Source organism: Oncorhynchus nerka, linkage group LG19 (genome assembly GCF_034236695.1).
Source record: "Oncorhynchus nerka isolate Pitt River linkage group LG19, Oner_Uvic_2.0, whole genome shotgun sequence".
Classification (NCBI taxonomy): Eukaryota; Metazoa; Chordata; class Actinopteri; order Salmoniformes; family Salmonidae; genus Oncorhynchus; species Oncorhynchus nerka.
Window position 1 is genome coordinate 17713192 of NC_088414.1, and position 27236 is coordinate 17740427.

At 42.6% G+C, this 27236-nt stretch overlaps 1 long non-coding RNA gene across 1 annotated transcript; it reads left to right on the plus strand.

Annotated features, from left to right (window-relative positions):
* The first annotated feature begins 671 nt into the window (after nt 1-671).
* On the plus strand, nt 672-2334 carry LOC115101122 (uncharacterized). Its single transcript, XR_003859260.2, has 3 exons — nt 672-1005; nt 1191-1310; nt 1390-2334. It is a non-coding gene; the product is annotated as an uncharacterized LOC115101122 (long non-coding RNA).
* The last annotated feature ends 24902 nt before the right edge of the window (nt 2335-27236 follow it).

Consider the following 27236-nt stretch of genomic DNA (forward strand, 5'->3'; position numbering starts at 1 on the left):
GCGAGCGTGGGGTTACCGTATGAAATCTCAGGGACAGTGTTGTATTCACTAGATAAAACAGAGGCAAAAGGCTGAAATTGAGGGAGATGCTATTTTTCTCCCCAATTTTGTGATATCCAAATGATAGTTGAGATCTTGTCTCATCTCCGCAACTCCTCACCGCACTCGGTAGTCACGGATTCCCGGTCACGGCCGGCTGTGACACAGCCTAGGATCGAACCCGAGGCTGTAGTGGCACCTCAGCACTGCGATGTAGTGTCTTAGAGCGCAAGGCTTGCAGCTTTCTTTTCTGTTGCAAGATGTTTTTCTATGACATGAACTAATAAATGGTAAACGCGTTTGGTGCTGCTGCTTTAAAAGTGGTTGTAAAGATGTATGCTGAGAGTCAGGGAGTGAATACATTTAATTAATAAATGACCAAAACAAGAAACACACAGCGCACCGACATGAAACAGGTACAATGTCGACTGGGAAAGAAACCTAAGGGAGTGACATATAAAGGGCAGGTAATCAAGGAGGTGATGGAGTCCAGGTTAGTGTCATTATGCGCTTAACAGGTGTGCGCCCTAAAGAGCAGCCTGGTGACCTAGAGGCCGGAGAGGGAGCCCATGTGACAGTGTTGGGGCGGCACCACACAAGATTGAAAAGTACTGGGGCAAATTCTGTCCCGCCACACGTTTTCCGGCAGCTCTGTCATTTATTCTAAAAAGCTAGATACACCCATTTTAAATTACCAGAAGGAAAATGTTTCAAATTACATTAAACTAGCAGCTGAATCCCATTACCGCACAGCAAAAAACATTGGGCTATTTTCACAACCCAATAGATTTACAGCTCTAGAGTCATTTTGTTGGATTATTTTCCAAATGCTGGGTTGTTTTCGTAGTGACAACGGGTTGGGTACAAGGTACATTTGTAATAAAAACCCAACAAACGGATGCTGGTTGACATCAAATATGTGCAAAACCCATTGGCACTTGTTGTGCCACTAAACAGCAAAAACAGGTATGTTAACCTTTATTTATTGTAATTTAAATGAGCTAATTATTTCGTTAGATACCTCAATTGTTATTTCATATAATTATGGTGACTTCACAGCAATTGCTATACAGCTAGCCTAATCAATACAACATTTAGCTAGATAGCAGGCTTAGCTAACATTGGTTATTTTGTTCTTACATCTGATAAAGCTCTTCAGGTAGCCAAGGAGGGAAGGAGTGCTTGAGATTTCCTCCTCCTCCTATAACTCATCCCATTCCGCAACAACTTCATCACCAGACTGCTGTACTGACTGCTGACATTGCTGACAGGTTAGACCTTTCATCTCTTTCTCTTCACTCTTAGCTAATGTTTAAAAAAATACTTAACTTTGTGTTTTTTCAAATATAGGGATGACCTGTGACTGAGTGATGGGAGTGTCATCGGGCATGAGTCCTTGTCTTCCATAGGGGTGTCACGCCCTGACCTTAGATATCCTTTTTATGCTCTATGTTTGGTTAGGTCAGGGTGGGAAAGTCTATCTTTTTCTATTTCTTTGTTTTTGGCCGTGTGTGGTTCCCAACCAGAGGCAGCTGTCGATCGTTGTCTCTGATTGGGGATCTTTTGTTTTGTGGGATCTTGTTTTCTTTTCTTTTTTGTGTCTGTACCTGACAGAACTGTGCGCGTTTATTTTCACACTGGTTATTTTGTTTGAGTGTTTTTGAAAATAAAATCATGAACACTTTTCACGCTGCACTTTGGTCCACTCCTTTGGACGAGCGCGGTAACAGAAGATCCCACCACCAACGGACCAAGCAGCGTGCCCCGGAGTGGAGGACATCATGGCCATGGGAGGAGGTAATGGCAGGGCATGAGAGCCTGTCGTGGATGCAGCGAGGGAGGAACAGCGACGAGACCAGGAGTCACGGCAACGACGGAAGCCCGAGAGGCAGCTCCTAAAACAATTTTGGGGCCAACTCCCCGTGCTTACCGTGGGGAGCATGTGACCGGTCAAGCACCGTGTTATGCGAGGATGCACACTGTGTCTCCAGTGCGCATTCACAGCCCGGTGCGCTCTGTTTCAGCTCCCCGCAGTTGCGGTGCTGATCTCCGGTGCGTCTCTTCGGCCCAGGATATCCTGCGCCAGCTCTACGCACTGTATCTCCAGTTCGCCAGCACAACCCAGTGCGGCCTGTTCCAGCTCCCTGCACTTGTCGTGCTACAGGGGATATTCAGCAAGGACTAGGAAGTGCCAGCAAGTGCCAGCTCTACTGTACCCGGGAGAACTGTGCGCTTTCGTTTTCACTTTGGTTATTTTGTTTGAGTGTTTTGAAAATAAAAATCATGAGCACTTTTCATGCTGCGCTTTGGTCCACTCCTTTGGACGAGAGCTGTAAACAAGGGGGAGAAAAGGGCTGAAACCCTTCTAATGGTCAAATACAGTGAAGAATATACTAGGCCTGTCATAATTATGCCTGTGACATACTTTATTCATTCCTTATGTACAAATGTCCTGATCCAATGTTTTGCTGATCACATGATTTGAGATTTGTTTGAAATGTTTTCCCCTATAGACTCATTTGATTCCAGGCACACTGCCTCCTCATACAGAATGGATGGGGGAAATAATCTGACTCTAATACAACCTGTAAGTATACAGGCATTACTGTAATATGACCATTTCTACAATGCAGTCCAACTGTACTGTCAGTGCAGCAGAGAAATGCCCTTATCCAGATGACAAAGCCATTTCTAACAGACCTGCTAAACCTTCATTGTTTTTACTTTTAAGGTTGGCAGTAGCCTACCTCCAGCAGGCAGAGCCAATAAACATTTGTCCACCAGCTCAGGGACACGCTACACTGCTCACAGTCCTGTGTAATGTTCAATGTAATTTCATTTACTGGACACTTGCTGGACCTTTTGAAACAGTGTCTTTGTCTAGTTTTTAAAGTTTATTTAAAAAAAAATTAACTTCCCATGAGTTAGGGATAGGGAGGGTGATGAGTGGGTTATCAATGGTAATGTGTTTAAATGGAAACTTATTAAATAAAACTATTTAATATTAATAATCACATTGAAATTCTAGGACAAATCAGTTATATTATCATTCCTAATCTTAATATATATTTAAATTAATGATAAATAAAATAAACAAATTAATATAGATTGGTTATTAAAAAAATCTATTGGGTTATATTTAACCCAACTCAATCATCAAGTTTGCTGACAACACAACAGTGGTAGGCCTGATTACCAACAATGACGAGAAGAGGTTAGAGTCCTGGAGAAGTGGTGCCAGGGAAATAACCTCTCAACAAAACAAAGGCGCTGATCCTGGACTATAGGAGACAGAGGGAGCACGCTGACCATCCTCATTGACGGGGCCGCAGTGGATATGGTCACTTAAGGCCTGATATGGTCTCTCCACACTGACACCGTGGGGAAGAAGGCGTGTCAGAAATTCGGCATCCTCCCCTAAGACCCTCCCAAACTTCTACAGATGCGCCATTGAGAGCATTCTGTTGGGATACATAACCTCACCACCCTCAACCGTCTGACTCTCCAGAGGGTGGTGTGGTGGGACGCTGCCTGCCCTCCAGGACATTTACGCCACTCGGTATCAAGGGAAGGTCAAAAAGATCATTAAGGACCTCCATTACTCGAGCCACGGACTGTTCACTTGGCTACCGTCTGAAAGACGGAGACAGTACAGGTGCATCAGTCGGGACCAAGAGACTGAAAGACAGCATCTGTTGAACCGCAATCACTAGCAGTCTACCAGGTTATGCACACTCACTCACACAAAACACACACACCTCATACTTACAAATACGTGCACACACAGTCTTGTACACCACACAATTCAGTCCCAATTCAGTAGCCTTACCCTAACCCTAAAACTAACCCTTGCTCCTAACCCTAATTCTAACCTTAACCCTAAACCCCCTAGAAATAGCATTTGACCTTGTGGGGACCAACAAAATGTTCCCAGTTGGTCAAATTTTTGTTTGTTTACTAATCTTGTGGGGACTTCTGGTTCATTTAAAATACTTTATTTTATAAACCAATCAAATTTACATTAAAAAAGGAATCAAACATTTCAAAGGTACCTGTATGCATGGCACTCAAGGATACCGAAAGCGTCTCCTTCTCCAAACAGCTAGGCTGCCCACGACAGCTGAAACAGAGCAGTACCTAGCCAACTGCTTTGCCCTAGTTTTTGTCAGGCTCGCAATCTGGAGGCCACGCACTGCAAGCCTGTGTACGTGGCCAAGACTGCCAAATATCAGCGCCACCAGCTTGCACCTACACCCGAGGCTGTCCAAGCATGCCACGAGGGGCTGGCACTTAAGCGAACACACACACAGCTAACGCTGCTGTCCCATGTATTAGAGTAGGTATTCCCAAACTGGGGTGTACGCGCAATGCCAAATAAAAATGTGATTCACATTGAAAAAAACTTTAAAAATAGAGACACATACCAGCTCTACTGGTACTGTAGTACTGGTAATACCAGCAGCACTACAACTGCACCTGTCGATGACACAAGTTGTTCTGCTTTCACAAACACATCCAATGATAGCATCAGTAATTCTACATTTGTTGTTAGCCCAACTAGTATGGACACTGACAGTTGTGAATCTGATGCAGCCGAAGAGCTACTGCCTTACCCAGGAAAGCACCGAACAACAGACAGGGACGTTGGACCATTGAAGAGGTGCAAATATTATGAGAACTACATTGATTTGGGGTTCACTTATATTGGGAGTAGTGTCTTTCCTCAGCCACAGTGTGTTATATGTGCAAAAGTACTATCTCACAACTCAATGAAACCTTCACTCTTGTGCAGACATTTAGAAACAAAACACGGCAATTTGAAAAATAAGCCACATGAGTTTTTTGAGCGAGAATAAAGACGACTTTCGAGTAGTAAAACGTATAAAAGCAACAGATAACATTAATAAGAAGGGGCTAGAAGCGTCTTATATGGTGAGCTACCGACTGGCTAGGACAGGCAAGACCCATACTATTGTGAAGGACTTCATTACTCCTGCTGCCGCGGATATGGCTGGTACAATGCTGGGGGGAAAAGCCCAAAATACTATACTGACAATGTCGTCATAAAACCACACTGTTTCACAACGCATCAATGACATGGTAGGAGATGTTTTGAAACAATTACTGCTTCGCATACAGTACAAGCCAGTGAATTCTATGCATTACAGCTGGATGAGTCAACAGGTCCTGGCACAGGTCCTGGTATATGTCCATTACGTTTATGGGGGGTCAATTAAGGAAGAAATCCTCTTCTGGAAACCAGGAGAGGATATTTTTAAAGTACTGGACAGCTTTGTGACATCAAATGGACTTTGGTGGTCAAGATGTGTTGGTATCTGTACTGATGGCGCAAAAGCCATGACAGGGAGACATAGTGGAGTGGTAATGCGGGTGCAAGCAGTTGCTCCCGACGCCACTTGGGTACACTGCAGCATCCACCGAGAGGCTCTTGCTGCCAAGGGAATGCCTGACAGCTTGAAAGATGTTTAGGACACTACAGTGTTAATGGTTAACTTTGTTAAAGCAAGCTCCCTGAACTCTCGTGTATTTTCTGCACTGTGCAATGATATGGGCAGCGACCATGTAACGGTTTAACAACATACAGATGTGCGCTGATTATCAAGGGGCGAAGTATTGACAAATACTTTTAAATTAAGAGATGAGCTTAAAGTTTTCTTTACTGACCAAAATGTTCACTTGTCTGACCGGTTGCATTATGACGAGTTTCTTTCACGACTGGCCTATCTGGGTGATGTTTTATTCTCCTGAATGATCTGAATCTAGGATTACAGGGACGCTCCGCAACTATATTCAATGTGCGGGACAAAATTGAGGCTAGGATTAAGAAGTTGGAGCTGTTCTCTGTCTGCATTAACAAGGACAACACACAGGTATTTTCAACATTGTATGATTTTTGTGTGCAAATGAACTCAAGCTTACGGACAATGTCAAATGTGATATAGCGAAGCACCTGAGTGAGTTGGGTGTGCAGTTACGCAGGTACTTTTCCGAAACAGATGACACAAACAACTGTATTTGTTATCCCTTTCATGCCCTGCCTCCAGTCCACTTACCGATATCTGAACAAGAGAGCCTCATTGAAATTGAAACAAATGGTTCTGTGAAAAGTGAATTTAATCAGAAGCCACTGCCAGATTTCTGGATTGGGCTAAGAGTATCCTGCCTTGGAAAATTGTGCTGTTAAGACACTGATGCCCTTTGCAATCACGGACCTATGTGAGAGTGGATTCTCGGCTCTCACTAGCATGGAAACTAAATACAGGCACAGACTGTATGTGGAAAATGATTTAAGACTAAGACTCTCCAATACAACCCAACATTGCAAAGTTATGTGCATCCTTTCAAGCATACCCCTCTCATTAACCTGTGTTGAGTTATTCACAATTTTTGATGAACAAATAAGGTTTCATTTGTAAGATGACAAAATAACGAGCAAAATTATTGATTATTATTATTTGTGCCCTGGTCCTGTAAGTGCTCTTTGTCACTTCCCACGAGCCGGGTTATGACAAAAACTCACACTCATTCTTATGTTTAATAAATGTATCGTATAGTGTGTGTGTGGCAGGCTTACAATGATGGCAAAAAACAGCGCTGAACCTGGTGCTAGAGGGGGTACGCAACTGGAGGTTGAATGTTGTACGGAACTATAAAAAGTTTGGGAACCACTGCTCTAGTACATCTACTGATGTACATATCATTCTTAGTATATCTTGTGTAAATTCATCCGGTGTATATACATATAGATTGCATTATATACAGTGCTATTTGGGTTATTAATTTCATTCATTCCGACATTTCTTGATATCGTGTATTTTTTTATGTATTATTTGTGTACTTGTTTGACATTTTACTGCATCGTTAGGAGCTAGTAACACAAGCAATTCGCTGCACACGCTATAACATCTGCTAAACTGTGTATGTGACCAGTAAACTGATTTGATATAATTCCATAACCCAATGCGGGGTTAAAAAAAAATCTACTCAATGCGTTTGGATAAAATAGGTTCTATAATGACCCATGGTTGGTTTACCGGTTGGGTTAGTGAGCGGTACCCATTTGTTTTTAGTGAGCAGCTAAACATCCTCTCCCGTTTGTGGCTCTAGCAAATTCCCTCCCTTCCTTCCCTCCTCCCTACCCCTCCCCTCTGCATCTCTCCACAGTACTGAATAACCCCCATTACCTGTGGGCAAAACTGAATTAGAGAATAACCAATGACAGCCAAGCGCAGCCGCCTCTGTTCAGATAAATAAGGTGAAACCGTGTGTGTGCTGTCTTGTCCAGAGTCAATTAAATCCTAAGAGCTGTAGCCTAGCCGCCTACCTAGTAGAGGGAATGTGGAGGAGTAGACATGGCCAGATGTGAGGATAAGGGGAGCTAATTTAATTAATGAGTTGAATGCTGTTCTTTTCATTATCAAGCCTAGTTAAACATACTGGGGCATGACAACACGGAAAATGGGAAAGGAGATTAACACTGTCAGATTCACAGTCCTCACCAGACTAAGCTAATCTCCAGCCAAGCGTAATGCGTTCTACTGCCTCTCTCTTTTTCCTCTCTCTGACTCTCCATCTGTCTCTGTTTCTTTCTCTCTCTCCCCCACTCCCTTTCAGTGTCATATTTCCTTCATTCAAACCTATTTCTACTTCTTTTCTCTATTTTCTGCCACTCTCTCCCTGTCATTTTTTTCCTTTCTCATTTATCTCTCTATTCGATCTTCCTTAGTCCCTCTCCATCCCATTCACCTTCAACCAATCTCTCTCTCCTCCCTCTCTCCTGCCCCTTTCTTCATTCCCCCTCTATATGCTGAAACAATGAGCCGTAAGCAACATTGATCTGAGAGAGAAAGTGATATGAGTTTGCTTCTGAACCCAAATCAACTGAGCCATTCCAAGCCAAAACTAGGCCAACCAAGATATACTAGTGATATTAAGCTTAACAGACCAGCTTTAGCTGGCTATGTCTATGTTCTAACTAGTGTGTAGTGCCATGGTGCCTGAATATACGACATTGAACAAATCCTCATTCCACTGATCACCTGAGAAAATCAATATCTGCTCTGCACTAAATATGGTTAGTATATCTAGGAGATGGAGGGTTGTGAGGGTCTACTGTTGAGGGGAGGATGATCAAGTTGAGTACTACTTAGTATTTTAACTTTGTGTGGATGGATGGTATTGACTGGTCCTTAATGGAGGAGATGCTGAGTGTCACCAATTTCCACCACCCCCCACCCCCCTACAATCACCTTGATTTACCCAAGGGACTGCATCATACTATTGCAACATACTCTGCTGTAAGCCTATAACACACATTGGCCTCCTATCCCCCATGCTAGTTATGGCTACACCACAGGAGGTTGGTGGCTCGTGGTAATGGTTGGAGTGGAATAGGTGGAATGGTGTCAAATGCATCAAACACATGGTTTTCATGTGTTTGATGCCATTCCATGCACTCCGCTCCAGCCACTATTATGAGTCGTCCTCCCCTGAGCAGCCTCCACTAGGCTACATGCCTTGCTCCTTTCTGCAGGTTTTCTTGAAAAGTATTGCACTGAAAGCAAGGGAAACATGTAGATGACTATAATGATTACATGTGTGTGTAGAAGGACAGGGGGGGTTGGTAAAAAGTGAACAAGGAGAGAGGAGAGGGGAGAAGTAAGAGGAGAGAGGGGTTTCTTTGATTGCCTGAAGCCCATCTCTCCCTCCCCCTTCATCCAGTCAGAGAAGACAGAGACACAGATGCCTCATCTCAATGTTCTCTTATCTAGCCCTCTCTCATGCCACTTCTTTCTTTTCATTTCTTCTCTTACCTGCCTTTGTTAAACTCTAAAGCAGGCTGAAGACTGACAGAGAAAGACCACTTCAAATGAGAGGAGGCTCAAACTGGGAGCTGTCCACGGCCTCACAGCCTCTCTGCAGATCAAGAGTAGTCGTACAGGCTGTAGCTTGGAGCTTGAAGGCCAAGGCAGGAGACAACTCACTGCACAGCCAATGGCAGACAGACGGATGGACAAACAAGTTTACTGAGCTCTGCTGTCTCTTACTGGGAATCCTGAACTTTAACTTTGTATGGGGTCGACGAAATCAACTGTGACTTCGGAATGGCACATACTGTACATTAGCCTGTGTGGCTGCGGAAGACTTATGAAAACACAATCACTGACAAGCGGAAAAATACTGTACATGGTGGTGGAGAAAGGAATTTGCATTTAGTGGTCTAAAATGAAACAGTAATAGAAAAGGAAATCATAGTAGCTCACTAAAATTAATCACAGGCGCGGCAGGTAGCCCAGTGGTTAGAGCGTTGGACTTTGCAACATCGAAATCTGTCGTGCTGTCCTGTCTGTTCTGTTCCTAGGCCGTCATTGAAAATAAGAATTTGTTCTTAATTGACTTGCCTTGTCAAATAAAAGGTATAATTAAATTTAAAAAATCACAGGAATAGAATATCAAATGCAACTGTGTCAAATGGCAGCAGGTTTAAAAAGCACAGTGGGGTGGATGCACATTGGAGCACGTGAAGGAACCCAGACATTTTGCATGCTTCAGAGAGAGCTGACAACAATGAAAATGATAGCATTGTTCTAGGAGCCCCTATTCCATCAGCTATTCAATAAAATGTATCATGTAAATGTTTCCCCCGTGTGAGGTTCTCAAAGTCAAGTGAATGGTTCTTGCTGCGTCCAACTTCAGTGTTGCATCTCACATGTCTTCCCATGTTGCCAGATTTGGATGGGCACTTCAAATTAGCTCATAATACATCTATATATTTATACTGTAAACATGTATATCCTATATAAATTCGCTTTTACTTTATGTGAACTTTGTGTAAATTCCTGTCTGTGTTCTGTCTCTAAATCAGCAAGTACAATTCTGAGGATGTATGAACGCACTTGGCGAATAAAGGTGATTGTGATTCTGACAAGAAACTACGATTAACAGTGAAAAAATGGAAACTATGAGAAAATAGTCTCCATAGAAACAGAGAGAAAATAAATGAACGACAAGGAAGCATCTGCTCTTGTAAACATGAAAAGACGTTATAGAAAAAAATACCCTGGAAAACTTCCAGATACATTTTTTTCCCCCAAATATACTCTTTCTGTCTGTAGTAATTAATGACTTTGCATAACAATCACTGAAATTGAGAGATTTTAATAAATGGAAACTCTAATAACAACAAAAATAGAAAATATTACAAAGAGGTGACTGAGAGAACATAGAATTTTGGAGAAAAACAGTCAAATAAATAGAGTGTGGGGGGGGGGGAATATGAAATTAGGTAAATAAGAGGATGACAGTAAGGTTTTGGACAGTGCAACACAGCTCAGTGACACTCCACTACAGTGTAACCAAATCAACGCCTTAGCCATGGGATGAGTGATACTAGCTGAATCTTTACGTTAGAAAAACATCTTAAGTCTTGTAACCAACATGCAACATTCTGATCCCCATTGGAGTCAGACTTAGGATAATTGTACAAAACAACACACATTTTAAAATGTGTGTCAACGTGGTGTTTTTCTCTTAGAATCTACAAATCATATCAATGCAACTGTACGTCAAGGGACTCAAAACTTCCCCTTTTATCAGGCGCTTACTTGGTTATAGAGACCATAGCCCAGCAAATCCCCCAAAGGAATGACGTAATATCATACGCTGACAGAGGCTAGAGCCCTATGGACACCAGTCGCACGGTTCCCTAGTCTTTTAAAATCAGGAGATGGGGGAAAACATACCATGCAGACGGCTCTGTTCCCATAAGTCCTCCCTGACCTGACGGTGGGTCCAGGGGGACCAGAGTTAGTCTTCAAATGGAATCTGCTGTGATAGGATGGATCATCCCAGAGTGATCCAATATTTGGACGGGAGCTGGAGGGGGACTAGTGGGATTATCACAGGATGTGCTGGGCCAGATTAGGGAGAGGACGTAAACCTGATGGAGAACGGGTTACAGATAAACACTGCTGGTCAGTCAGTCTAGACTACACTCCAATAGGCTACAGAAAATAATAACACCTCTACTGTATCCAAATTGGTTACATCATACATGCTCAGAATATACCCTTATTCAGCATTATAAAGGTTCTAATCTCATTCAATTGTATAGATGAATGAATTCCACTAACGTTAGGATAAAGTATTTTTCAGATAGAGCCACAGCGTCAGTCAACATACTGTGAAGGTGATGGATCACTTTGATCTGACTTTGACAAATTCAATATTTAAGTTAGAGGTAAAGCTTATGTTGATAACGCCAGACATACATTTCACGTATACACACACACAAACACAAAGACATTTATGTACACAAGCACGCATGCGCATACACACACACGTTGCTTTATTCATTGTTTACCTAAACAGATGAGATTTCTCAGCCAGAACTTTAATTGAAAACTCGATTCAAATGGAGAATGTACAATGCTGTCAAAAGCCAAACGAACAGCACACATGTCACAGGGAGGAAGAACAAAACAATCAGAATTACCATACATATGCAAATATCATTCATCGGAAGTCATTATTGCAACAATTTATCTTTGGCAATCACTGAACCATTTTAATCAGGATCGTTACAAATGGTTGATTATTCATTATGTCCTGTAATTAGATCGTAAATCGTATGGATATACTAGGTGAGGCTTTTGAAGGAGAGCACTCGCTGGGGACAAATAGAAAACCAGCTAAGGACAAATATTAGGCATACAGCGACCAAGGCCAGATGGGGACATGCGTTCCCGTGCCAGGTCTCCTTAGAGAGAAATGTATCCGATTGATCCATTGTTGTTTAGACCTCACTGTTCAATAGGAGTGCAGAGGTGAAAGGTCAGTCATGCAGGTGTGGAAGCTCAAAGGTAATTTACACATGGATTGGCTGTCTGTTGTTCTGCCCCTGAGCAAGGCAGTTAACCCACTGTTCCCCGGGCACTGAAGACGAGGATGTCAATTAAGGCAGCCCCCCGCAACTCTCTGATTCAGAGGGGTTGGGTTAAATGCGGAAGACATTAAGTTTTACAACTGACTAGGTATCCCCCTTTCCTTTTCCTGTTGCCAAGACAACAACAGTGAGTGTTTGATGAGGTCTTTGTTTGTGGACTGTCAATAGCAGGGAGGTCATTAGTTAAATGGTGTGCGGTGCAGTTGTATTATGTGTAGTGTACACAGTTGGGACCAAGGGTGTGTGGGAGAGAATTCCAAGGACATAAATCCAAGTGCAGCTTTATGATCTTTACCTTAGATCCCTTTTTACCATCTCTGATAGGGCTGAATATTTGACTGTAGGAACAAGCAGATGGAGATAACATTGTCAGAACCAGGGAAGTACAAGGACAATGCATGTCAAAGTTCTTTGCTTCTGTCCATATCCATCCACCCCAACTCTGCTCTGTCTGCCTTAGGGGACAGAGTAATGACCAAGCTGACCTGCTTGTGCCTGAGGCTGGTCATGGAGCCTGCGTTCCATATTTCTGCTCTGTTCTCCTCTGTTCTGCTTTGTCTCTGTTAATGCCTCAGCGGGGCCTCCGGTAAATCAATTGAGGGCTGATCTTTAAAAGCTGGCGCGTCAGCGAACACATTAGCCCCATTTGCACTTCATTACGTGCACCGCTGGGCAGTGCTGAACACTCACAATCAGCAGAAAGACCCGGACCCGGACAGGGGCCCAGTCATAACATACACAGGTACGGATGTACTGTAGGAGAGGGATAAGTGAAGGAGGAGAAGGTAAAGAGGGAGAGAGGGGAGAGAGGAGGAAGACGGAGGGATGATTCAGGGGTTGAATAATTTACCTTGACAAAGGCCCCAAGGGAAAACTATGGGTGAGCTCTGATGGGTATTCTGCTTGACTTTGAAAAATAAACGAGCACAAACAAACAGCCACACACATTTTCAAAAGTAGTATTTGTTTTGAAGCAGTCATACTTTTTGTTTCCTATCATTTTTTTCCTTCAAAATTGCTTCTGGGATTTGGCTTATGTTTGTTTCTTAGATTTCTCTGACAAGTTTGCGAAGGGAACTTTTTTATATCAAGAAATATGAAATCAGATTGCATGCAACCTACAAAAAGCTACAGTTGCCCCCTCTTTCCTGCGGTCTATCTCTTCCCTTCATCTATACATCTGCTTGTTATTTTTACTCGCCCTCTCTCCATCTCTCTCTCTCTCTCTCTCTCTCTCTGCTCTCCCTCCATTTCTCCTCATCAGAGGCCAGACTGTACCAAGCAAAACCATATTTAATGAAAACATCACTAACCGTGTGTAAACAGCACTAAAAGGCTTTTGATAAACCCAACACCTGTTACTGTAGGTTGAGTTAATAAACCACTATCTAAATTTGACACATAGCCTACCGTATAAAAAGTGTGATAGTTAAGGAGTTTAATCTGCTTTGAGGAATAAACATCAAAGATGACATTAAGAGGTATGTGTGAGTTCATAGGAATTGCTGGAGGTACATTGACAAGCACATGCACATTGCACACACATACTTAGGTTAATTATGTTTACACACACACAAACACACACAAACAAACACACGACTTGAGATCCCAGCTCACCCCATCTCGCCAAGGTGGACAGGCGGCAGTAATATGGCATCTGGGGGGCTACTGGGCTGGAGGTTTTAACAAAGCAGCAGCCAACGTCATAACAGTTATCTATCAGCTAAGACCACGCTCTGCCCAGAGCACAGCTTACACTTCATAGGTTATCCACCTCTGCCACTGGATATTTACACTGATCCCTACTTCTACATCCCAGGTGCCCTAGGGCCATAACACAGGAGCAGAGAGACGGGCTCTGCTAGGTTGAATCCCTATGGTCCTTCTCACCATGTTTGAACTGAGGGAGTTGGGAGTGAGAAAAGTGAGAATGCACACACGCAGATGAGTTCACATTACACCCACACCCACTGCTCATTGTCACACACACAAACAAACACACACACACACACACACACACACACACACACACACACACACACACACACACACACACACACACACACACTGGTTTTTAAGAATTGATTGAAAGTTCATGGAATTTTGTAACCCTACACACACACACAGCCTTTGTCAAAAGCCCTGCTTAGTTTGAGAAGCGTGTTCACAGGAGGCCTTAACAACTACAGAGCATGGTGTCTGACTAGAACCCAGGGGAGGGACTGTCAGAGAGACAGACAGAGGTTCCTAGACAGGAAACCCACTACAAAGGCTCAGTGTGAGACTACTCCCAGTGTGACCGCAGTGCGTTCCCGCTCTTTCTCTACCTGTCGCTCCCTTCTCCCCTCCCTCTTTCATGGGGTGACATGACACAGCAGGAGGCCACTCAGAGCTGTGACGGTTCTCTGAGGTGCTTCCTGTATGTGTGAGAGAGGTGGCTGGGACACACTTCTCCCAGAGTCCCAGTGCTCCTGGTGTTCTGTTGGTTCTGTTGGTGTTCCTCTTAGGCTACAAAAAAGTGAGTTCCTCTCAGCCATGTGTGTGTTTTGTATACAGTACATGCAGGGTCTTAGCAGGTTATTTTGGACACACACACACACAAACATGTATATGCACAGACGCACAAACACACACATGGCTAACATGTACACACGTGCACGCACACAAATGCGCACACACACAAACACACATGCATATATACAGACCCAAAAACACACATGCATATATACAGACCCAAAAACACACATGCATATATACAGACCCAAAAACACACACATGCCTAACATGTGTACATGCACGTGAACACATATACACACACATGGACGCACACACACACACACACACACACACACACACACACACACACACACACACACACAAACAAACCCCTGGGCAGATCAAGGCTTACAGGGGCAGCATCTCCAGAAGCTGACGATGGATTCTCTTCAAACCGCACACTAATGAGAGTAGATCAATGTCTGACCACCAATTAGGCCAGACCACACTAACCTCAGAGACACACAGGCCAAGGATGGAGAACAACCTGAATAAAACAGTGACTATTACAGTGCTTCTATTGCGCTTGTCAAAAGAGATGGTGAAAAACATTGGTTTTAAAAAATATGTGATTTGACATTGTAAAATACTCTTCAGTGTTACTAAACACAACACACCAGAGAAAGACAGATCTATACTCTTAGAAAAAAAGAGTTCCAAAAGGGTTCTTTGGCTGTCCCCATAGGAGAATCCTTTTGGGTTCCATTGAGAACCATCTGTGGAAAGGGTCCTACATGGAACCCAAAAAGAGTTCTACCTGGAACCAAGATGGTTCTACCTGGAACCAAAGAGGGTTATTCAAAGGGTTAACCTTTTTTTTCCAAGTGTATGATGCAGATTCCATTTTACCTAACATCAACTCTTCTCTACTATGACCAGAGGGCTTCAATCTCTGGGGAAGGTCAAATGAGTTCTTCAACTCTGTCTCTGTTGCCTCCAAGCCAAGTCTGCAGGGTAATTCAAAAGTTCAAAGGAAGTGGAGAGAAGTCTAAATGAACTGTAGCCTTAGAGGCTCTGGTCTCTGCATGTGTCACCATCAGACTTCACATATGGACCATCAATGGAGTGTGAGCCCAACAGTGCCCTTAAACTACAACATGAACAGTGCCCTTAAACTCTTCACAGAAGAGGAGTGAGATTTTTTTAATTTTACCTTTATTTAACTAAGCAAGTCAGTTAAGAACAAATTCTTATTTACAATGGCGGCCTACCCCGGCCAAACCCGGACGACGCTGGGCCAATTATGCGCCGCCCTATGGGACTCCCAATCACATCCGATTGTGATGCAGCCTGGATTCAAAACAGGTACTGCAGGGACGCCTCTTACACTGAGATGCAGTGGCTTAGACCACCGCGCTACCCGGGAGCCCACAGGAAACAGGAAGTATTCAAAAAGAGCATAGGGGGAGACAGGAAGTTGCACAAAGTGGATAAAAGCTTTTTCAGGTCATTGAATCGTAAGCTCCAAGTATGCGTAATAGCCCTGGCTGCACAATCAAAGGAGGAGAAGTAAGAAATCAGTATGGGGGTAGCCTAGTGGTTAGAGCATTGGGGCAGTAACCGAAAGGTTGCTAGATTGAATCCCAGAGCGGACAAGGTAAAAATCTATTGTTCTGCCCCTGAACAAATCAATTAACCCACTGTTCTTAGGCTGTCATTGTCAATAATAATTTTTTCTTAACTGACTTGCCTAGTTAAATAAAGGTTAAAAAATACAAATGTGAGTGGGAAGATTGCTTGCTGCAGGGACAACCCGTGATTGCTTTGTGGAGGCATCTATATAGTACTAGCGAGCGCACGTTACCCCAGTGCACAAATCACTAATTACTTATTAATGAGGAGAGTGTGCGCCTTCAAAGTTAACACTAGACAGCCTTCCCCTGTAGAACAGAGGAGGAGAGGGGGAGCAGGGGGAAGACAGCAAGGTGGGAGGGGAGGAAAAGGTTTGCTCAGTAAACTGAGACGGCAGCTAATCAGGTTTACGGGTCTATAATGCCTCCAGCACATGAGAAATAGAAATGTGGAAGATTCCTGCTCCAGCTTTATTTCAATACATGGAGGCAGACACGCACCACGGGAGACGGAGAGAGAGAGAGGCAGAAATCCAGATAAGTATGAAAATGGAGGCAAATCCTATCTTGGTGACCTTTACAGAGTGCAGCAATGATAACGATAATACACGGAGTAGAAACATCTTCACTCCAACCTTTTCTCTCCACTGTGATCTCTCAGCCTTCTGATGGCATACATCCAACAGTACAGATACATTACCAGTAACTCTGAGAGTGTTAAAGATCAGCATATCCCCTGCTGTGATGTGGTTTTAAGGATAGCATAACATTTCTGCATTTTTGTATTAATGGAGGAATTCCTCGATAAAGTATGGAGTTGGTCAACAAAATCTACATATTTAACTCTAAACCATTACACTATCTTAAAACATTGCCCTGGTGTGTGAGAATTTCTCAATTACAGTAATGTAAAGTACTTAAAAACCTCTATGGGATCGGTGTCCTGAGCTTCAGGAAGTTAGATTTTGGTATGTCATTTTAGACAAAAATGGGTCCGATGCTTAAGAGGGTAAAAATACTTTAAAGCACTTTTTGGGGGGTATCTGTACTTTACTATTTATATTTTTGACAACTTTGACATTTACTTCACTACGTTCCTAAAGAAAATACTGACACCCAAAAGTATGCTTAGCAGGACAGGGAAATGGTCCAATTCACTCACTTATCAAAAGAACATAAATGGTCATCCCTATTGCCTCTGATCTGGCGGACTCACTAAACACAAATTCTTTGTTTATAAAGTATGTCTGAGTGTTGGAGTGTGCCCCTAGCGATCCATAAAAAAAAATCAACAAGAAAATTGTGCCGTCTGGTTTGCTTAGTATAAGCAATTTTAAATTATTTTTGTAATTCCATTTACTTTTGATACTGAGGTATATTTACAACCAAATACTTTTAGACTTTTACTTGAGTAGTATTTTCCTGGGTGACTTTCACTTTTACTTGAGTCATTTTCTATTAAGGTATCTTTAATTTGACTCAAGTATGACAATTGGGTCCTTTTCCACCACTGCCCAGTTACCTTTGACAATGCATTAGCAAATGTCCCCCGGGGAACATGTTAGATTGTTGAGTAAAAATTACAATACAGCTGGGACTATTTATCTTTTGAAAAGGGTGTTAATTTGTTCACGAGGAAATTGTGTTTTCATTTGCATTATGAATGGAAAGTCAACCCTGTTTCAACCTGTTACAGCAGCCACTCTTGATTGCTAATGAGTCCATTCCACTGGGAAGCTTTAGCCTGAAAAACAGATCATGAATTTACAGTAGTCTTAAACGATGTGTGTGGTCTTAATGATTAGCATGAATGATTAACATAGGAGTGTGTGTGTGTGTGTGTGTGTGTGTGTGTGTGTGTGTGTGTGTGTGTGTGTGTGTGTGTGTGTGTGTGTGTGTGTGTGTGTGTGTGTGTGTGTGTGTGTGTGTGTTCCTTGGCTGAAATTAAAGGGCTCTAATTCCATTCCAAGATTGCAGTAGACTAGTTTCTGATGCTGGTACAGTAAATTAGATCTTCCAATACAAAGATAATTAGAATCCTCATAACAAGACAGGGCTAAAATTACACTTAATAAAAAAGCGCCACAAGGACAATGACTACATTATAAAGATAGAGAGGGTACAGTACAGTGTAGATACTGTAGGACCACATTTCATCCATTTAATCATATGAAAGTCTTTCAAGTCAAGTGCGAAATATATCATCTTGAAATATTTACTAGAACATGTATTACTATCTAGGATGCTGCCGCGTTACCATATGTCCATGAATCAAGTCCAGTCCCAGAGATGCATGTCGATGCATGTGGAGCATATGTAGTAAGAGCAGCTGCCCTGCGAGATCTACTGTAGGGAAGGAGAGGGTTGAGGGTTGCCACAGCATCCATGAATAATGATGAAGTGTTACCCACTAGACACAGGACCCTTAATAACACAGATCCTGCACATAAATATACAAACACATGCGGCCACACGCACATGCAACATACGCAGGCAAACACATTTTAAACGTGTGCACGCATGAGCACACACACATGCACACGCGGCCAGGAACTCCAGGAAGCGTCTCGATGGCCCTCTCAAACAACCTCTGGAGCACAATCCAATATCACACACACCAGCCCCCCACTCCAGGGGGTAACAGCAGGAACTTGGCACGGCCACACACACACAGTCACCCGGTGGGTACAAGAGCGGGAGAAAAATCAAGTGTTCTCTTTCTAGAGCCTTATCATCTGACAGAACTAACACAGAGTGGTTGCTAGAGTGGTTGCTTAGAACTGCACAGTGTACCCCAGGACTGGGTTACCACATGAGAGGTACACACACTACGAACAACACACACTACAAACTACGTACAGTACACACCAATCCGCAATCAAAGCGTCCATATTGGGCCTTTCTTTAAACAGCCTGATATCCAGGGGTTTCTCTGGAGTGGGTGCACTGGAAGGCAGCATGTGGTTTTATGAAACTCTTTGAGGTTTTATAATTGCTGATTAGTGAGTTTAGGTTGGACTTAAGTTTACATATAGCAGACTCCCTGTGGAAACCAAATGCAAAACTTTTAACTTTGGAAAATGTGAGCAGCATGACTGTAGAAGAATTTAAGGAAAAATATGATACACTGTGCACTCAAGTAAAAGTAGTCAAAGATATAAATAGTAATGTAAAGCAAAGTACAGACACCCCATAAAACAACTTAAGTCATACTTTACACCACTGTAACTGGGACATTCTCACACACCGGGGCAACATATTAAGAAAGTGTAATGGTTTAAAGTTAAATATTTCGATTTTGTTGACAAACTATATTTTATCGGGGAATTCCTCCATTAATACAGAAATGTTATGCTATCCTTAAAACCACATCACAGCAGGGGATATGCTGATCTTTAACACTCTCAGAGTTACTGGTAATGTATCTGTACTGTTGGATGTATGCCATCAGAAGGCTGAGAGATCACAGTGGAGAGAAAAGGTTGGAGTGAAGATGTTTCTACTCTGTGTATTATCGTTATCATTGCCGCACTCCTCCATGATTTGGTTCTCTGTAAAGGTCAGCAAGATAGGATTTGCCTCCATTTTCATACTTATCTGGATTTCTCTCTCTCTCACTCACTCACTCACTCACTCACTCACTCACTCACTCACTCACTCACTCACTCACTCACACAAGTATATTATTACGCACACAGAGCAAATTCTCTGGGAGTTCATCATCAGTCGGGTGAGAAAAATCAACAAGGCTTCTTGGTAGATTTCCTGCTCACCCAGATTGACTAATTGGTATGGGTCCTTTGTCAGAGCTCCACATTGAGCTCACTAGCGTTTTCCTCGGATGTGATTCTGATCTCAGGCATGAAAGTACACTAATGCAAATGCATATTTCATTCATCTGCATGGCCCGTGAAACGTCTTCAGTCGCTTTGTCACTTTCTAATTAACACTCAAAGACCAATGAATCATAATGAGCTTCCCTCTAAGGCTGCACACAACAGTGTGGGACTGTTCTGATGTTAGGCACATTAAAAATGTCTTAATAAACACAGTAAATTGCTCAATATATTTCTTTGTAGAATGTAAATCATATATATTTCTGGTACAATTAAATCATTTTGATTCATGTTGTAATTATGAGAATGACTATTAGCTAACTGTATGCATATAGTGCACACACGTTTTCAGAGGATAATATTTATTTCAAATACTTGGAAGGAGAAGGAGGAATGATTTCAGCAGCTGTGTAACGGTATATTTGACTATTTCCTCTCACAAAGCAGATTAAATGGGAGTAAAATCACCTATATTATAATCAGCTCGTGAATATCTTGCACAAGGATGACATTTAAAACTAAACAGGGTAATCTGTGAACATATTTAATGTATCACCATGACTAAAAACTCCATGGAGACAACAGATGAGTCACAGCTCTCTGAGCCCAGCGGTTTCCAAGCAAACCCACAGTAAAAGAAAAGTACAGATATATACAATTTCCTTGTAAATGTAATGGAAAATAAAGCTTTTGGGATTGAATTGAATAGCACAGTTTGTGCTTTATGTGAGATCTCCCTTGTAAAAGAGGTCTTCTGACCTCAATGGGACTTCCTGGATGAATAATGGTTTTCATCAAAATGCTTTACAGTGCCTCAGGGAGGCCCACTCACCTCAGGGTGAAGATCTGTACAGGTGACAGCGTGGAGAGAGCCAGGAAGGTGGAGACCGTCTCCCTCTGTCTGATTGGTCTAGAGGGCACCATCACCACAAAGTTACTGTCTAGCCTTAGCTCTGACATGGGCTGGAACAGATGCACGCTCCCTATACGCTGCATGGGTGTGGGCCCTGAGAAGTACCCCATGGGCCCCTGGTGCTCTGTGCGCATGGAACTTCCCTTTCGTAAGTCCTCTGAGCTGCACTCCCCAGTCTCTGTGGACTGTACCATGTAGTAGAGCTCCACAGGGGTGCCCTGGGCCTGCTCCGGAGCTCTCTGCCTGCCGTGCCTCACGGTAGAGGGGTTAAACCAGCTAGCCAGGGGCTCCAGCTCGGCCACACACATCCCCAGCTCCCCCTTCAGACGACACATGCCCCGCACCTCTTGGGTCTCGTGGAAGGCAAACATCCGGACACAGGGAAGCCTGTGGATGGTGGTGTAGTCATCCCAGTCCCTGCCCACCACATAGAACAACACCTGCACTTTGGGCCAACTGGGGTGGATCCTCTCACTGATGATGAAGGTCTGGACCTTCCAATTGTAGGTGAAAAGGGACGGAGAAGAAGAGGAGATGGACGATGACGGGGAGGTGAAAGAGGGTCCATTGAAGGGTCCGGGGCTCTGTAGGAGCTCCAGGGGGATGGTTTGCTGGACAGACATGGGTCCGTAGCTGGCGTTGATGGATGGCATCCGGCGGGCCTGCTGGATGAAGAAGGGCTCGGTCCTGGCCTGCAGGCTGGAGTTCCTCATCAGGTCCTGGTTGGCCTCCTTCAGAAAGAAGGCAGCCTCGGCGTTGAGGACCTGGTAGCTGACGGGCAAGTAGGTGGGCATGGGGCCATACCTCTGTAGACCCTCAAGAATCCCCCTGCTGTCTACCACTGGAACACAGAGGAGGGGAGAAGTTAGCTACATACCTGTTAACCTCTATAACAAAGGGCAGAGCAGAGAGAGGATGAAAAATTTAGTAAAAAATGGAAGAAAACACTGGACATTGTGAACATATAGTCTCTTTATCTCTATGCTCTCCTGGGCATACACAGTTATATTACAATGTTCTAATAAGAAGTTATTTGCTACAAAGTGTGCATATGACATTCCCTTCATGCATTATTTCTCTCACTATATGAAGTAGCATGTGAAATTACATCCAGCAGTTAAACAGAGAGACTTGAAGACATGGATTAGGAATCGAATCTAGTCTACAGTAATAGACGGTTTCTACTAAATAGTCACAGTTCCTTGTTAGACCCTACTCACTCACTCAGTCAACTCAGTCACTCCTTTCCTCATATACCTCCTCTATCTTAACAATTTGGTTCACAACCTCCACACGCTCCTCTAGTCTGGACTCTGAACCCCTTTATATAGCCTCGTTACTGTATTGTTGCTCTTGAATTATTTGTTATTTTCTCTTTTTAAATTTTTTAAATTTGTATTTATTTATTGTTTACTTCAGTTTATTTAGTAAATACTTTCTTAACATGTATTTATTTCTTAAAACTGCATTGTTGGTTAAGGTCTTCTAAGTAAGCATTAGTTAAGCATTAGATTTCGACTTGATTTGACCCTGTTATCGACCCCAAAACCCAGCAGGGCCCTCAACCCCCTCCCCCTCCCCCACCCCCTTCAAACTCATCTACACCTACCCCTTCTGTCTCTCCCTCCTTACTCCTTCCCCCCTGCCCGTCCTCTCTTCCCCCTCTCTCTCCCTCTGCCAGCAAGCTCTAAAATATTTGGTCTGATGGAGGATCCCGGGAGAGGCCATTGATTTCCTGTCGTGGCCAGGCCATGCGGCAGGGAGACACGGCAGTGATTTGTGACAGCCCATGGCAGCCTGACAAAGACCAGCCTGGAGGACCAGGCACAACAAGCTGTGGTCGGAATACCGAAGGCCATAAAGCGCAGTGTTTGTCTGTGTGTCTGTCTGTCTGTCTGAGAGTTGAATAGAGACACTTCGGAGATTTTAATGATGGTTGATACTCAAGTCGTACCTGAAAGTAGGCTAGGACTACTGTGTGATGTTACACGAAGGCTGAGTACAGAGGCAGAGCAGGCAGATGTTTAACTGTGCTGGGGTGTACCTCACAGAGAGAAAGATAGACACCTCTCTGTCTCTCTCAGTGAGAGTTTGCACACTGTCTTAGTTTTCACATACAGTAGTCCCATGATAGAGACACAGAAACTACTTCATTACAATCAAAGTGCTGTAATCACGTCCTAAATGTGGATTTAGATATAGAATGCTTTTCTTCATCTTGCAACGCTCAAAATGCAGTAAGTAAACGCTCCCGAATCCCCTTGGGTCGGCAAATGTAACATTTCATGTCTGATGTTCTTGTAAATCACATTAACTTCCAGATTTTGAAATACAGTTTCTAGAAATGAAAACATGATTTATGCAGATACTTGACTTGTTTGCCAAATCCTGCCTACTGTACACAGCCCTGAGATCAGTGAACACAACCTAACCCCAGAGGACATGGAATAAAGAGCCTTGTAAACATATTAAACAGGAAGCTCTGCTCCACCACCACCACTGGACATATGGGACATGTTATCCTTCCATAATTTGGGTGCCAAAAACCTACTAAACACAGTGATCATTTTTATACTTTTTTTGAGGCCAAATTTGTATTTATTTTGTTATTTGTTCGCTGGCTGGGGTTACAGGTACAATATATAAATTCATATAATTTCATATTCCCTTCATATCATATTTTCCATTCATTATTTTAAGTTAGTTATTTTCCACATGAGTTATTTTCCTACTGTACCTGCAGGCTGCCACTCAAAAAAAGGTACATAAATACAACGTATTGATCATTTTGATCATATTACATAGTTAAAAAATATTAATACATTTAGTATTTAAAGGGGAAAAAAACAAAAAGTGAGCCTCCACCCCCAACTACCCATTCCCCCAACCCTGTTTTCCATTGCTTCCCACCTCCCTAAATACTAGGATTGCTTGTCAGTCATGCCATTTTGATTCCCAGCTACATTGTTTTTTAACATTGCGCCAAATTGAAATGGTGTGAGCAATAAATGGACAAAAGCATAGTTTACATTGTTTAAAGGAAATACAGTGGATTCTGAAAGTATTCAGACCTCTTCCATTTTTACACATTTTGTTACCTTACAGCCTTGTTCTAAAATTGATTTTTTTTAAAGAAAATCCTCTTCAGTCTACACACAATACCCCATAATGACAAAGTGAAACATTATTTTTTTTTTTACATTTTCACAAATCTATGAACAATTTTAAACAGAAATAACTTATTTAAACATGTATTCAGACCCTTTGCTATGAGACTTGAAATTGAGCTCAGGTGCATCCTGTTTCTATTGATCATCCTTGAGATGTTTCTACAACTTGATTGGAATCCACCTGTGTTAAATTCAATGAATCGGGAGGTGGAGCGTGTGTGACGTAATATAGTAGGGGGAGTGTGAGTGCTTCTCAAGTGTAATGTTTTATGCGTTCTCCACACTCTAGTCTTCACAAGAACGGACTCAAAAGAACGTCCTCGGAGAATGCACTCAGAGCACGAGAGTGTGGAGTACAGTAGTATGCATATTGAGAAACGCCCCATATCTCTCTATACTCAGCCAAGGGGGGAAAATAAAGTTTTTAAACCAATTTAGGATGGGGCGAAATGCTAGTGCCTACAAATACACTTAGAAGTTTGATACGGATCTTTCCCGCTTTGTAAGTATGCTCATTTTATCCAGGATCGCTTACCTTGCCACATACATTTTTCAACTGCACTATGAGACACAGGGATTCTTGGTTAGGCCATGGGATTCCCACTGGCTGTTGGTATACAGTAGGCTTTAACTACTTATGGCTGGGGGGCAGTATTGAGTAGCTTGGACGAATAAGGTGCCCAGAGTAAACTGCCTGCTACTCAGGCCCAGAAGCTAAGATATGCATATTATTAGTAGATTTGGATAGAAAACACTCTGACGTTTCTAAAACTGTTTGAATGATGTCTGTGAGTATAACAGAACTCATATGGCAGGCAAAAACCTGAAAGAAAAAATCCAACCAGGAAGTGGGAAATCTGAGGTTTGTAGGTTTTCAAGTCTGAGCCTATCCAAGATAGGAAGTGCAATCGGACCAAATTTACATTAAGGCTTCCACTAGATGTCAACAGTTTTTAGAACCTTGATTCAGGCTTCTACTGTGAAGGGGGAGCGAATAAGAGCTGTTTGACTAAGGGGTCTGGCAGAATGCCTTGAGCAAAGTCACGCGTATGGCCGTGAGAGCGAGCTGAGTTCCCTTTCATTTCTAAAGACAAAGGAATTGTCCAGTTGGAGTATTATTGAAGATTTATGATAAAAACATCCTAAAGATTGATTCTATACATCAATTGACATGTTTCTACGAACTGTAATGGAAATGTTTGACTTTGTCTGGACTAAGAGCCTGCGCCATGTGAATTTAGATTTGTGAACTAAACGCACAAACAAAAAGAAGGTATTTGGACATAAATGATGGACTTTATCGAACAAAACAAACATTTATTGTGGAACTGGGATTCCTGGGAGTTCATTCCGATGAAGATCAAAGGTAAATTCATATTTATGGTGCTATTTCTGACTTCTGTTGACTCCACAACATGGCGGGTATCTGTATGGCTTGTTTTGGTGTCTGAGTGCTGTACTCAGATTTTCGGAGGGTATGCTTTCACTGTAAAGCATTTTTGAAATCTGACACAGTGGTTGCATTAAGGAGAAGTATATCTTTAATTCCATGTATAACACTTGTATTTTCATCAACATTTATGAGTATTTCTGTAATTTGATGTGGCTCTCTGCACTTTCACCGAATGCATTTCTGAACATAACGCGGCAATGTAAACTGAGATTTTTGGATATAAATATGAACTTTTCGAACAAAACATACATGTATTGTGTAACATGAAGTTCTATGAGTGCCATCTGATGAAGATCATCAAAGGTTAGTGATTCATTTCATTTTTATTTCTGCTTTTTGTGACTCCTCTCTTTGGCTGGAAAAATGGCCGTGTTTTTCTGTGACTAGGCGCTGACCTAACATAATCGCATGGTATGCTTTCATCGTAAAGCCTTTTTGAAATCTTTATCATTAAATTGGTGTATAATACTTGTATGTTTGAGGAATTTTAATTATGAGATTTCTGTTGTTTGAATTTGGCGCCCTGCACATTCACTGGCTGTTGTCAAATCGATCCCGTTAACGGGATTTCAGACGTAAGAACAGCAATGTAAACAACCAATCTCATTCCTTTACAAAACATATTATACACGATTATCATGGTTGTTCAATCATCACACCATCACACCATTACGGGTAGTACCACAAAAAAGTAGAAACAGAGTTCAACGTCTTCTTCCACGGCAAAATGCAGCCACAACTCAATGTGAGTGGATTAGGTTAGATTTGACTGAGTTACATTGGCTTATTCAGTCTTTGTCCTAGTATGCCCTAATACAGGGATATTCAACTTTTACCCTACGAGGTCCATTGCCTGCTGGTTTTCTGTTCTACCTTATAATTAATTGGACACGCCTGGTGTCCCAGGTCTAAATCAGTCCTTGATTAGAGGATAACAATGAAAAAATGCAGTGGAACTGGCTTCTAGGTTCAGAGTTGACTTTGAAGGCCCTATTATGATTCATTGTCATTTGTTTGAGCCTTTTGACTGGCTGGGAGGCCTCCTACACTCTACTCTAGGTTACATAATACAGGAGTTAAGAAACATAAAGAATAGTCATCCTTGCTCCCTGTGTGACTAATCTAACTGTGTCTTTGCTGATGTCCACAGTCAAAGAGATATTCCACATCAGGATGGAAAGAGTAAGATGAAAGAGAGTGGGGAGAAAGGTGAAGAATGAATGAGAGGGAGAAAGACCTTAATTCCCTGCGAACTGGAAAGAGCAAAATACTTTGAAAGAACATTCTCAGCTCCCTCAGCAAGAGTTAAATGAAAGTGCATGGACCAGTTTATATAGTAACCAAATTCAATTCCCGAGGAATAGTCACCAAACCAATGGCCAACAACCACCTGAGCCACTACCTGTTCATCCCGCTATCATCCAGAAGGTGAGGTCAGTACAGGTGCATCAAAGCTGGGACCGAGAGACTGAAAAACAGCTTCTATGTCACGCCCTGGCCATAGAGAGAATTTAATTCTCTATCTTTGTTAGGCCAGGGTGTGACTAGGGTGGGCATTCTAGTTTCTTTATTTCTACGTTGGGGTCGTTCCCAATCAGAGGCAGCTGTCTATTGTTGTCTCTGATTGGGGATCATATATAAGTTGTTCCTTCTTCGTTTGGTTTTGTGGGTAGTTGTTTTCTGTTGGTGTCTGCACCTGACAGAACTGTTTTGTTTTTGGTCAACTTTGTTAT